At 41.2% G+C, this 15,210-nt stretch overlaps 1 protein-coding gene across 1 annotated transcript in view; it reads left to right on the top strand.

Annotated features, from left to right (window-relative positions):
* The window catches only part of LOC115766956 (connectin), a 58,041-nt gene that overhangs the window by 10,411 nt on the left and 32,420 nt on the right, over positions 1–15,210 (top strand). The window contains exon 2 of the mRNA XM_030711044.1: positions 9,396–9,479. The gene's annotated coding sequence lies outside the window, so the exon portion shown is untranslated. The remainder of the gene's footprint in view (positions 1–9,395; positions 9,480–15,210) is intronic.

Genomic DNA, 15,210 nt, shown 5'->3' with positions numbered 1-15,210 from the left:
TACATAAAACGATCAGTAACTCAGTTAATCAGAAAATACATCTATATTTTTAACCTATATGGATATTGTGCTTCAAGATTTGTCGATGCGCTAGACAAGTTCGTCAGTCAGTCAATCAGTTAGTATGTGAGTTGACAATCGAAATCAATCAAGCTGTCAGTACCTTAGCTCATCATATTTTACCTATATATCTTAAATTTAACCATTTATAAAGGTTTCAGGCATTCAGTTAGTCCAGTCAGTCAGGTCAATCAGTCAATCAATTAGTTTGTAAATAAGCCATACAGTCTGTCAATCACACAGTCTGTACATCAGTCTCCCAGTCAATCAGTCAGGTAATGCACTCTATGTAGATATTCTTTTTCCTGTTTATACCTTTGTATTTCGGCTTCTTTCAATCAGTCAATCTGCTCGTCAATCTGTCAATCAGTGAGTTAGTCAGTTTTTCCATATAGATATTGTTCCTCAGCATTTATCATAGGGCATAGACAAGTAGTAGGAGTACGAGTCCTGTAAATTTATCGGTTTAATTGGACAGTTTTCAGTTATACTTAATCAATCAGTCAATCAGCCTATCAGTTAGTCAATCTATCAATCAGTCTCTAAGTGAATCCGGTCTGTACTCTCGGCTCTTATTACGAAGATAGTCAATCATTTGGTCTGCGAGTCAAGCTGTCAATCAGTCCATCATTCCCTCAGTTAATCAGTCAGTTAAAGCATATTATTCTTCAGCATTTATCACAGGCCATAGACAAGTGGTCGAGTGCAATGCAAACCTCTAATAATATCCACTTAAATAAAAAGCTCTCGTTTTTATATCCGTCCCCGCTGACTTGACCCGCATTGTGGGCGCTGCGGCTGCTTTTGCTGCAGGTCAGCGCACTTGGTTCGGATGCTAATTCAAGCGGCCAGCTCTTAGCATTTGTGGGCGGGCGTGGGCTGAGGGGGCGGGGTCGTTCTATGCATTTTTAGACTGAGCGCCAACTAATTCCACAATGTCTAGACTCGGAGCCAGATCGCAGTTTTTAGCGATGGGAATTTTCGTCTTTTGACTGTGCCAGGGAAGATAGAAGGAGGAGGGGAGGGGACGGGGGATGGGGGGTCTGCTGCAGCGGCTAAATATGCAAAAGAAAAAGAAACACAATATTTGTAAAAAGGACTACAGACAATTTGCCTTTAAATAGAGCGTGGCACTTCAAACAAGCGAAACCCAACGCGGGGGGCAAAAACAACACGAAAAATTGTGAAAAAAAGACGAAAGAAAAACATGATAACAGCAAGAGAGAGAGGAAGAGAGAGCGAGAGAGCAAAGAGTGAGAAGGAAAATCAAGAAAATGAAAAGAAAATAATATAACGAGCGCATATTAAAGTGGGTTTATTTATTTTGCGCACGCTGAGCTAAAGGTGGGCGGGCCCACCACCCACCAGGTCACCAGCACCCTCTACACCCCAACCCCTCCCACCCACCTCCCACCCACATGGTGCTGCAGTCCAGGCAAATACGGATGCGTCTCTGTGCCCCTTTGTGAAGTGCTTTGTGTTTATTAAAAAATAATTTCCAAGCGCACACGGCCTAAGCCTCGCCCTAAATGTGTGTGTGTGTGTGTGTGTGTGTGTGTAGAGGCTATCAACAGTTTACATTCTCGAGATTGCGACGAAAACATTTGAAAACAATAAGCCTCGATGCCTGTCGCCAGACTCGCAACAAATTCAAATTCAATAATCCGAATACTTTGGCGGCACAAAGTGCAGAGGGGCAGGGGCAGGACAGGGGGCGGGGCGCGGACGACAACACTAAATAATTCAGCAGGCCGAACGAAGGAGAGAGAGAGAGATAGAAGGGGAGTGGGAGGCATAAAGAAAGAAATGTAAATCTGTGATTTTAATGCGTTTGCCAACTGTAAACATAAACCCGAAATATTACAAAACTTGTGCAAACACGAGAAGGGGAGAAGGGGCGAGCCCTAAAAGAATAAAACAAGAGAGTACCGTTAGACAGGCCAACAACGAAGTTGAAATGCCCTACACAATGTATATATATACGAAGGTGTCTCATGCAAAAACAGTATCCGACTGATTGTTCCTTTAAGAACGTCTATGGATAACGTCTAAGGATCCAGGATCTACATGGTATATTTGTCAAAAGTAGTCAAAATTTTAGTCAAGTAATGCACTGACATAAAGTCCAATCCCACAGAGAAACAAACAGACTGACAGAGATATACAAAGCTATATTATTATTTTACTATAATATTACATGATTATTTCTTTATATTATTATTGTAATATATTATTATACCATGATAGAGCTGCCTTCTTCAAAGCGTTACATAAAGAGTGAAAAAATGCATATACCCTACCCATGCAGAGCACCATAAAAGCAGGCAAAAACGGATAGAGGAAATGAATGCGAATGCGAATGCGCGTATGTCAATTTAATGGGCGGAAATGTGAAATGTTTTTGGATGGGCGTGGCAATGCGCCTCGGCTACTGCGACTTGTTGTCATTTCTTTTCTTTTTTTCTGTGTTCAAATATGAAATATTTATATGAGCATTTTCATTTATGATGCGTAACAAATGTGCTGAAAGCAAAAGCGAGATATAACAGAAAGAAGCAACAACAACAACAACAACAACAGCTAAGGTGAAGGCCGCGAGCGTTGCCAGACTGTGCCAGAATCTGCGGCAGGTGCGTGCAGAGTGGCCATCATTATGAACATCATTGCCCTAGCACACGCTACCACCCCCCTCCCCCCCCTACTATCCCACCCACTGCACAACCCGTGGCCTCATCAACATAACCGTAACATCCACACCCACAAACTTTCGTTATAAATACATAAGGCAGCGTTTTTTTTGGGCTTCTGCTTTTTAAGTTCCTTTTTTTTCGCAGTTGTTTTGTTCGGCAAAAATAATATATTTTAATTACATATGCGTTGGCAGCAGTGTTGTCTATTTAGCTATTTTTAGCTGTTGCCAGCGATCGTCTGTTTTAGCCATTTTTTTGGCATTTCCTTGCAAAATACTAGCTAACCTGTTTATTGCCAGATATTTGCACACATTTAATTCAGCTGTTTTTTTTTCGTGTAGCGCCAGCTGGTAACACTGTTTGGGCAGCCCCGGTCTGTGCCAAGGCGAAAGCAAACAAAAACAGAAACTGTTAAAGCAACAACAATGGCAACAGCAACAACAACAGCAACGAATAGCAGCAACAAAATGTAAACGAAAATGGCGTGAAAAATCAGTTTCATGGCTTTTATGCTGCTGTTTATTGTTGAAAACGAGAGCCTGACTGGGCGGGGCTAGAAAAAACCACAAACACATACATACATATACGCATTCAGCAGTAGGTGTGTGTCACACGGAAGTTGTTATGGCCATTTAGCATAACGCTTTTAATAGCCAGCTGACGCGACACAAGAAAATTTAAGCGCCGAAAATGTAAACACAAATTTTTGACCAGCGCCGCTGCTGCTGCTGGCTAATTAATATTAGCGGCAGTTGCCCAGTTTTCCAGCAGGAAATAGGCCAACTGCCGCAGCTGCACCCCGGACCATTAACGCAACTTTATTACATAATTACATTAACGCCAATTGACACGTTTGGCAAGCGCAGCCCGAAAAGGGGAATAAGCGGAGAGAAGAGGAGAAAACGATAACCACCTACATCGCCGCTGTTAGTTTACATCCTTGGTATTTTGTGTATTAAATATCGAGTATTTTACTGATCGCAAGGAATGGTCACATCGATATGTTTGCCCACAGCGAATTTATAGCATAAACAAAAGTGATTTGCAGTTTTTAATATTTTCATATGCAACTTACCGAAATATACAGCGTCAAATGGATATTCTGTTGAGCTGGACACGTTGATGATTTCTAATGCAATTCGCACATAACTTTGCCCACATTTTATTTCTCACGCACTATATTCACTTTTATTTCCAATTAGATTCACATATAAAAAATACACTACGCTGTAAAGAGATAAAAAATGAAATTAGTAATTAATTTAGGCGTTCTTTTACTTTGTAAAATAAAACTAACCGCAATAAAACACATTGTTGTTGGTTGAATTGGTTATTCCTTGCAGACACTTCCAATAGGATTCACTGAAAAAAAACACTGTGGCTACACTTGTTGCACTTCGCCTTCCAATTGGATTTACAAAACTGGCGCTTATCTTATGATTTGCTATGGACTAAAACTTAATTGCTTAATTGGCCATTTCTTTTACGCGCTTCCAATAAGATTCACTGAAAAAAATAGCTGTGTGGGTACACTTGATGCACATGTATATATATATAAATACATATACATTTATATTCACTTTTTTACGCACTACACCTTCCAATTAGATCGACTAAATAAGCACCTATTTGACGATTTGCATTGGACTATATACAATTATATAGATTTCTTTTTATTTCACGCACTTCACTTCCCAATTGCACAGAAAAAAAAAAGAAGAAGAAGAACGGCTGGATGTTGCGTAATTTTCCAGCCGGCAATTTTGCAGCTTATACAATATGCACATACATATGTACATATAGATTAATTTCACAGATATACAAAAAAAATGAACACTTGTTGCACTTTTGTGATGATCTCCGATGCACTACACATATATATTTATTTCATTTTATTTTAACACGCACTTGCCTTTCCAATTAGCTTCACTGAAAAAAAAAAACAACAGACACTGTGTGGCTGCAAAGAGAAAAAAGATGTTAGACAATTAGAGTAGCCAGCACAATTATTATACTCAAAAGGGAATGTATTAGGTTTTTAATATTCAATTGGCAACGCGAAACGCTAAGCCTTGGCGAAATTTTGCCGCCAAAAATAATGAAAATTTGCAATTGGTGAAAAAAGCATAAATTATTAGATTAAACTTACCGCCAAAACAAACAAAATGTGGTCGCTATGTGCTATTATATTGGGACACATTTTTTAGGCACATTGCTTATATAAAACCACTTATTTTTAATTATTAACATAGTTACTTGTTGCACTCCACTTCACAAGGCGAAAAAAAAACTGAGTGTGACTGTATATCGATAAGAGAGTTTGGGCAAAAACGAGAGTCGCCAAAATTATTCGGGATTTTTACTTAGTAGTGCAAGCCACACTGAAAAACTGTGCGCCATTTTTTATTGCGAAATAATTATTAAAGTTAAACGATAGTGAAAAGTGATAGATAATTATGGTCGAATTAAGACAAAATAGTTGGAAGTTGTTAAACTGTATCCTGCGTCAGCAGATAAACAAATTGGCAACAGGTTCTATGTCGAATCGAAGGCTGGGTCGCGTTTAAGTTAGCGCTGCCTGCATTCTTCTTCTTTGCGAGGTACGTTTTCTAATTTTCCAATCAAATACAAGTTTTCGCGTACCTGCCGAAGCGTACAAAACTGATCTGATTACATTGGCAGCAGACAAACGCCACTCAGTTTATGGCCAAGTGGTTGTTGTTGGCGGCGGGGGCCGCTGCTACGAGCTGGAGCCGAGCCGCGCCGCGCCTGTCAAAGGTTAAGTCGCCTGACATATGCGCGCTGCCGCTGCCGCTGCCGGCGTCGCTGCTGGCAGAGCATCCGCAGCAGCACTCAATATTAAGAAATAACAACTTGCTGCTGGCAAATGTAGAAAATGCACGTCCTGGGCGACAGCTTCTGCTTCTGCTTTTGCTGTCGACTTTGCTTTGGGAGCCTCAATGTAAACAAGCGCAACAGAAACAACTGCGAGCGCTATAGCTGAGAGTGCTCGACTAGCAGATACCCTGTAAGCTTCACGTTGTTAAGATTTCTGCCTGGCTGCCGTCGACTTTGAGCTCCAACAGCTGATCGAACCACTGGGCAGAAGATGGATCGATTTGTCCGTTAGTTAGACTGCTCGACTAGCGGATACCCTGTTAACGTCATGTTAGACAGATTACGACTTTGGGCTCCTCCAGCTGATCAATGCACAAGGGAGAAGACGCATAGACTTGTTCCTTCATCTGATCAATTATATGTATGTAAATACTTATTGTAACTTTTTGAGCTGTTACTTACACTTGCACAACTACAAGATACCCGTTATTGTGTGTGTAAGTGTGTGTGTGTGCTCAGCCACAACACTTGGCTACATTCAATGCTAGTCCCACGTTCGCTTCTTTCCTGGGCATCCCCGCTCCGCCCCTCCGGCAACTTGTAAACTTTTCCGCAACGCTTTATTGTCGACTTGCAGGCAGCTTCCCCCCGCGGCTGCTCCCGCTCCCGCTCCCACTCTGTCGCTTATTTGTCGCAGCAGTTGAGCTCAAAGCTTTGGCTTGTTACACTTTATGAAATCAGCTGCAATACCCGTCCCCCCCCTGTACCCTTGAACTGTCCTCACAAGTGTTTATGTTTGTCTTGGCGGCGACTCATAAACTCTCTTGCTGGAAAGTGAGAAGCGGGGAGAAGAGACTCAGCGCTGTCAAAAGTCACAGCGAGTCCTGCTCCTGGCAATGCATAAGTGTATCTTTTTATGTGTGTGGGTGTGTTAGAGTGTGTGTGTGTGCTTGCCATAAACTTCAGCTGGAAATTGTGCGTAATTATATTAAATTTTTATTGCCCCACATGAAATGGAAACGTTTGCTGCAATTTCCGTGAACTTCTTCAGCCAAGTTCTGTTCGTTATTCACTTGCAAATAAGAGATTAAACCTCGTGGGTCTGGGTTAGCTATGATATGCGACAGTTTGACAACGCAGCAATCCTTGAGATTACTTGAAGGGGAGATGGGAAATATACACTACAAGATAGGGTATATTGTAGTTGAGCAAATGTATGTGACGGGCAGCTGAAGGCCATTCAGACCTTATCTCTGAGCAGCTCTACGTAAGAGTTGATCCGTTTATCATAATATTTAACGATAAATATATAGTTTCAGTCTAGGTTTGCTTTTGATTCTATCTTTCCCTCTTTAACATTTTGTATCGGGCATTCTACAAAGTTGTTTGTATTATTATGTGATAGTAAATTGTCATCCAGTTAAAGTCTCGTATATTTTCAGATCTAAAAGCCGAAGTTCTTTTTAAATTAAGAACAGGTTTTGTTTTGTTAGCTCGAATGGGTATCTTTCAGTCGGTCATTCTTCACCAGCACCCTCCTGTTTGTATATGCAATATGTGTATGCCCAGTTGATAGTAAATTGTCATGGATTTGAGCTTTGGTTCCATTGTGTCGGTTGCCCATGGCAGCCGACACTCGTTGAACTTGTTTGACATTCGCCTTTTTGTGGATAGTCAAAGCAATCAGTGAGATTCGTATGACGCGATATGGCCGACTAAACAACTATTATACAAGTCGCCCACACCCCAGTGCATTTGCCTATATCAATGGGAGCGCAAAGCATATTAAATTCCAGCTCCGTCTTAAGCTCCGTCTAAGCTGCTTTATACAAATAATGCGGGCATAATTAACAGCAGTCGGTAAAAAAAAGTAGGCACGGAAAACGGTCAGCGATGTTGCCGATAGGCAACGATGATAATTGCAGACGGGGAGAAAAAAAAACAACATTATAGCCAGATACACTCAGAGAAAAGCCGTGCTGATTTCTAAGTGATGCTTGTTAATCTTTAATTAAATATTAACTTTATTAATATATTTCTTATTGAGATATTTGAACCGCAAAGGGAGAAAACAAAGTTCAAACTTTGTTTAGAAAACAAGTGTGCTTTAGGCGACTAAGCGTCGGACCAACGAGCGTGAAAGTGCTGGTTCAAATCAATCAATTTTTCTTAAATTCATTTATACATATGTACTTGTCGCCAAATATTCTCTGAGTGTGTAAAATTGGAGCCCTAGCTCCGCCGATTCCCATAAAAGTGGAACCACTTCTAACTGGATGTGAGGCAGTTGCTCAGCAATTGTGGGAGGGATATGTGTGTGTGTGTGTGTGTGTGTGTGTGTGTACTTTGCCTTTTTTGTAGGCGCAGCAAATGCAATTATTTCATTTAATGCCCCAAACACAACAATAGAACGAAATCCCTCATGTGTCTGTGTGTGTATTTGTCCGAGCCGTGACATTTAAGTTCAAGCTGGGGAATTGCCTCAACTGGTCGTCATCGTGGCGCGGAGTTGTGGTCGCCCGTATGGACAATAGACACGCAGAAAATTATGTGCCCCGAGCGTGGCAACCGAAAAAAAAAAACAACTATTTGAATAACGCGCAATAGGACCACCCCCACACAGACGCCCACGCCCAAGCAGCCTAAGCACATGTGTGTGCCTTTTGCCCCGCCCAGCGCGGTGCTCTGTACCGCTGCGTGTTAATAGTTTTACGTAGTCGCATGTCCTGGGCCCCCGCTCTGACGGCGCTACAATTATCTGGAAATTAACGCAATTAGATTTGCGGTGCGCATACTTCCAGCCACAACTTACCCGGGGTTGGGCCCCAAAAACCCGCCACAACTGACAGCCCCGCTAATAATATTATTATGAACCAAATGAGGTATGAGATTAAGGTAGTTCAGAGCTGAAACAAAAAAGTATGCTTAATTATTCTAGACTTTTTGCGGGTACGCTATAGAAAAAGGTAAACCATTTCAAAAGTACATAATAAAAAGGTTTCACTTATTATCTGTTTGTCATATCACAATAATCGATATCCTGCTTTAATGAGCATGTTTCGTATATAAACTCTTATCTATATATATACAACTGTTTGTCCTGTCTGACTGATTTGTGATCATGCGAAGATGGTACCCTTAAATATCCTATAAAGACATTGGTCAAAATTCCCCAACTCTATAACTGGGCCAAAACTCAACCGATTTTCACGAGGATTGTCTTTTTCTTCATGGTTTTCCCCCTAAAAAAATTTGGCATTTAAATCTGAACACCGATGTTTTAGTCGAAATTCATGTCCAAATCTTACCCCAAGATTCGTATATAGACATGGGTCAAATCTTACAACCCCCATAACTCGGTCAAATCTCATCCGATTTTCACGAGATTTGTATTTTTCTTAATGGTTTTCCTTCTAGAATAATCTGGCATTAAAATCTGAACACCGATTTTTAGTCGAAATTCATGTCAACATTGTACCACTAGGATTCGTATATAGACATGGATCAAAATTCCCACCCCCCATAACTCATCCCTGCTATTTACACACACTTTTAGATGCCAAAAAGATCGGACCAAAAACTTCAATGTTATTCAGTAAAGTATTTCACATAGAGTGCATTTTTTGTCTATAAGGAAGCTAGAATGATTGTCACGGCAGCTTGTCATTATGTTCAGGGTATTTCCTAGTCTATGGTTATTATGTGTGTGGGCCTCAAGTTGGTCAAATAAATGTATTAAGTGAAAGTACTGCTGAATTTATTACAATAATTCATGTATCCCTTTTTCTTTCTCTATTTCTCTTTCAGAGCAGCGCATTAGTCAGCAGAAAAGTCCTCAGCTCTTCAGAGGCCCGCACGTGACGCGGCCCTTTTTATACACTTCATCAAAAGGTGAGTCAGTTACAGGTAGAAATACTTATGAATGTGTGTGTGTGTGTCCTTGTGTGTCCTTGTGTGTGGGCATCAAATTTGATGCACAAATCAGAAGACTTGAAGCTTAAGCTCAACCTAGAGAGCTTAGAACTTAGCTAATTAAGTGGGGAGTGGGCCAAATGGATATGGAGGAAGATAGTGAAGGAGAAAAAGAGATGAGTGACAGAAAGAGATGGAGCTTAAGCGCATTTCAAATTCACTTTCAGAATCAACAGCTCAGACAGAAAGACAGACAGACAGTTGGCTATATAGAAATAGAGAAAGAGCTAGCGCCCACGATTTGGCATCTTCATAATGTTTTATGCAAAATTGTTAAAACATTTGACAGTTGAGTTAAAAGTTTTGTCCCAGACGACAACTCATTTTCGACAAGAAATCCAGCCCGGCTCATCGGTCTGTATTTATGTTTGTGTTTGTATTTTCGGGCTTATGTTTGTCTTCGTGAGCATTTCAGCTAAACTGAGGGAATTTATTATATCAGGCAGCAGCAACAGCAGCGGCATCGAGCGAGACACATACTTAGCAAAGCTGCTCAACGAGCATGACAAATTTTCACTTTGCGTCAGAAAGTTGCAACAAACTTGCAGTCAACGGCGAAAATAATAATTTTCGCTCAACCTACCTTTGCTCCTTCCTCTCGCTGAGTCAGTCAACAGGCAAAAAGGTGAAGGCGACTTGGCCAAACAACAAAATGGCTAACAAAAAAGACAACAAGTAGCAGTGCTCCACTCGACAATGTACGACCAGTAGAGACCCTGTATCTAGGCCTAGTTTGGCCATGAAAAATATTCGTGAATACTTCTAAAGTTCTAGCATTAAAAAAACACAGAAATTTCGATAGAAATTTTCTCCGATCGCCTTAAAGTATGTTGGCCTACAATGCTTCTAGCTTCGAGCTATGCTTAAAAATTTTTTTTTTTCAAAATCGATATTTATCGATAATATAGAAATGGGCGGAGCTATAGAAAAAATGAAGATAACGTCGTTCTTTTTATGATATATAAGAATATATGTATAACAAAATTTCAAGTCTTCAGCTTAGTTAATTTCCTAGCTAAGTATCAATATTTATCGATTTTGGGCAAATGAGAGTTGTTATCGATGGAGAGATAGATATGAGAACCCATATACAATATCTGAAATCTTTAGCTCTTTTGTTCTTTATGATCCCTACGCAGACGCAAAGCAGAGGGAAAAGTAGCGGCCTGCATGCCATTATACCCAATTTGATAGAAATTTTTCAATGGGTGCAGGGTATGCAAATAAAGCAAGGAAGAGCAAGAGCCAAGTCAAGGACTACTTATCTGTCGGGACAGTTGAGCCAGCCGCTAACACTTTGCCCAGGTGCTGCCAATTTTAGCATTAAACAGTTGCCAGGCTTAAACAGAATGCTGTTGAGGGAGGGGTGGGACGGAGATGGGGTTGGGCAGGGGGAGGGGAACTGAGACTGGTTGGAGCAAACAAATTGTGCATCAAAAGTTGAAGCTCTACACTTGAGAGGAAAACCAGCAAAAAGGCAAATAAAAGCCAAACTACGGAATCTAAGTGAAAAAATGACAGCCGAAAGTAATGGGCTGGGCTGCGCTTCGCTCAAGTGCAATGGAGGGGCGGGGCGCTATGGGCATGGGCGTGGCAGGCGTTTGCATATAACTTGGCTAGGAAAATATGTGTCAACAATATGGCGGCTGGCGACGATGAGCGAAAGTTTGCACTGGAAACTACTTTTCATTTTATTTTGCTGACAGGTATGCTAAAAGCCAAAAAAAAGAAGTGATGAGAAGGGGGAGAAGTAGAAGGGGTAGGGGGTGGAGGCTGCTGAAAAGTAGTCTAAAAGTGCGCAGAGAAGTAAAAGCAAAAGCAAGAGACACTCGCACAGTGTGTGCAGATTTGGCATAGCTCAGCTCCTAGAGAGAAATGGGATATATATACTTATATATACATGTCTATATATTTATATAGGGTATATATATAGGGCAGTATATGTGATTTGCTGGGGGGACAAGCACTGCGACAGCTGGCAATGACTTCTTCGCATGATAATAGCGCACTGTCAGAAAAAGGGTTTTCACAAATGACAGTCGCAACTTGGCGCGAACGTCACATGTAAATGGCAAGCAATTTATGAAATATATATTTATAGAGTGCCACATTGCTGACAATAAACAAAAAAAAAAAAGGGCCAACAACTAATATAAATAAAAGTTCCTGCGCTATTCGCAGCTTATTAGGACGCCCTCCCACTGCGCGTGGAGGTATTCCATTTAAGAGATATGGCACGCATTCAGGTTTCCATTATGGCTGCTCAAATAATTCTTATTAGTTGTTGTCTGTTTATAGTTCGTAGCATGGGCTGGCCTTAAGGTTCTTGTCGAGAAGTTGGTAAGCCAAAAAGAGCCTAGAAAGAGGCTGACATTTAGGTTCGTTACGTTTACTAGGTTTGAGGTTCAAACTTCGAACTTCAAAAGACAAGTAGAGCTTAGATACAAGGTATCTTCTCGTCGTGCACTGTAAATAGTTCTTTATCGTTAAAGCTCATATCTATCATTTGTGTTCGTTATGTTAACTAGGTTATCAACTTTCTTAACCCCAGTTAGGGGTTCGAATCACTGACTTTTCTGTTCTGTTAAAGTTCTGTTAAGTTAGTCTTGTAGAAAGTAAATTGCTTGATTCACAGATTTTGCCCTCTGTCTTTAACTAGCTAAATACCTGTTCTACTTAGGTATGAAACTTCATGCCATGCCCCTGCGTATACTTCTATGCGAAGTTGTGGTCTCTCAGTTTTAGAGGAAACATATTGAAACTTTGCATAGATCATGTCAGAACCAACCGGATCGGAACACTATATCTTATAGCTGTCATGGGAACAAACGGTCGGGAAGAAGGTTCTTGTATGGAAAGATATCTTGACCAAACTCGGCATTCGTAAGTCTCACTATGCTCCTCATATATGTTCAGCTTTATAGACATTAAGTCTTATCCAATTAGAACTGATTTCTCGTAGATATATATACCTAGTTGCCCATACTATCTCCAGGGAACTCTAGCAGCCCTTTTTTCGATTCTTAAAGTCTTCAAGTTATTTGATTTAAATTCCAATTCTGTGCTTGCTGCACTTGCCGAGTGGCAAAATATATTTCTGTTTGAGTGACGCAAGCAAATCAAGTTGAAGACGCAACTAAACAAATCAAATGTAGCATTTCAATAAAAATAATATAAATAAGAGCACAAAGTGAGCAAGGTACGTGCGAATGTCATAACCAGCTTGATTGATGGAGCCCGCTTTGTAGGGCACTTTAGTCCGGCCATTTGTCAGGGCCGGACTGTGGATCGGGACATGACTGCGCTTTCGGTTATGGAATGCCGCCAACTCGTCCGCTCGTTTGTCCCATTTTATTTGCGGCCAAATAAACTAGAGACCGGAGTCGACTGACTTGTCAGCGAGCTGGCCAGTCTGTCTGTCTGCGAGCATTCAGTCAAAGTCAAGCACGTCCTGCAGCCAGAACAGGGCCGGGCAGGGCCAGGACATGTGTGCGATGTCACAACTTAAAGTTATTCACATGCCATGCGGGCAGTGCACTGGTCGGCAGCTGGCCAGGATGTCCCGCCTCATAATGTGCGCACTGACGAGCAATGATGACGATGATGATGATGATGATGGTGAACAGGGGCAGGGGCACGCTTGGGGGCCATGTCATAAACATGTCTGACGTATAAACTTATTGTTGACAAAACCTCATGGCACACACAGACATATTGTTAAGGTCCTGCTGGTGCTCGGGCGCGGCTGTCGCAGCGGAAGTGTCACCATTTGTCAAATAACGAAAATTGAAAACAATTTCCACACGCTGACAACAGAAGCAGTCGCAGTCGCAGCCATGAGAGCAACGGGATCAGATTTTCGCCTGGCTCTGCTTGCCATTGTCTTCATCAGCAGCTAATTGGCATAGCTTCATTTCACACTCACTCAGCCAAGGATCTCTCCCCCTCAAGCTGTTATGTGTTTATTCGCTGCGGCCTGATAAGCAAACTTTTCCTGCCTCCGTGTCGTCTGTGCCTGTGCATGGGCCAGGAACCAGAACCGGAGAGCAAAGAATTGCCAGCGTTAAGGCCAAGAAATTTTGCATTCAAGCATTGGCAACAATTTATGTGCAACGCTGGCTCCCTTTGGCCGCCGGCAGCTCTGAGCTCTCTGACAGCTTAGCTGCGGCTTGTGCTCCAATTTCGTAGTGGGTCTACGTCAACAAGTTCCATCTTCACACTTCGCCAGGCCCAATCCTCAACCTTTATTGTTTACGCACACACTTTAAGCATATGCCTGTGCCCTCTTGTGTGTGTGTGTGTGTGCGCTCCTCACATTGAAAGTTTAATCGAAATTATAAACAACAAGACAAATGGCTTCTGGTTGCAATTTGGCCCACGTTGCTTTTGCTTTCATGTCTACCGCATGATTTTCGACTGTATCCTTTGAAAATGGGTTAAAAGGGAATATATTGTAGTTGTGCAGAGAACAGGTATGCTCGACTCTCGGAACTCTCGACTCGGAACAGAAGGTTTAGCAGAAAGACATGAATAGACTTTTGGTAGCTGATGGCAAATTAATGAAAGAATCGAACTTATGACCTGTAGATTGTAGATTCGCCATGTATTTTTGTTTGTTTTTATTATTATAATAACAATTATATAATATAGAGTTAATATGCATCATATTAAGACAATAAATACACAAATTAATTGGGAATAAAGCTTCTATAGCAGGCAGTTGGAATAGATAGCATGACAACTAATCGTTACAGGGTATCTGCTAGTCAAGCACTCTCTCCAGTTGCCTAAATTTTCGCCTGCTGCTCATCATCCAGGTTGTTCGTATTGTCATAGTTGAGCTTTAGTTAGATACACATTTATATCTGTTTGCAGTTCTTGTAGTAAATTCTTTTGGCTGCAAATTTGATTTTCTCGACTTTCACTTAAGTTTTAAGTGTGCGCCCCAAAAGCTATTTATTATGCTTAAAGCGTATCCGTATTCTGTGTCTTTTGTTGCGCTTGGACGCATTTTGTTGTTGTTGTTGTTGTTGTTGTCGGGTTTGTCGTGACACAGAAAACTTTTTGCGTTTTGATAAATGACTTATGAATACTGTGAGAAGTCGCATAAATCTTATGATTTATGCATAAACAACAAATTGATTTTTCATTTGCTTGCAACTGCTCAGGGGGCAAGATACTCCTCCTCCCCCCCTGCCTGGGCCACTCTCACGTTTTCTCTGCTTTGAGTAATTGGCTGTGGCTGTCAGCGCCGCTTGCTGCACATGTGCCAATGAATATACATGGATTGCTTTGAGAGAGAGAGAGAGAGTGTGTGCCTTAAATTCACTCGCTTGAAAATCTAATTACACACACAGAGACTTGATATATCCGCACACATGTATTTTTGATTTGCTGCTTGACAACACACTTTAAAAGAAAACACGGCTATCTTTGGCACGCCGAAGATTAGTTACCCTTACCCATAAATAAAAAATAATACAAAATAAATAAAAATCTCAGCTATACGATATCGTTATCCGATTCAGACGCTTCCCACATACTTATTGCCTGCAATAATATGGCGAATCTATGCAAAGTCTTAGAAAGAGAGTTCTAAAACTCAGAAGACAGATTGCATTTGGAAACAGAAAAACATGGCTATATTAAC

This window comes from Drosophila novamexicana, unplaced genomic scaffold, assembly GCF_003285875.2.
Source record: "Drosophila novamexicana strain 15010-1031.04,08,12 unplaced genomic scaffold, DnovRS2.1 tig00001292-arrow-arrow-pilon, whole genome shotgun sequence".
NCBI classification, from domain to species: domain Eukaryota; kingdom Metazoa; phylum Arthropoda; class Insecta; order Diptera; family Drosophilidae; genus Drosophila; species Drosophila novamexicana.
Note: the sequence above shows the minus strand (reverse complement) of the source record. Positions and strands in the feature narration are given on the sequence as shown.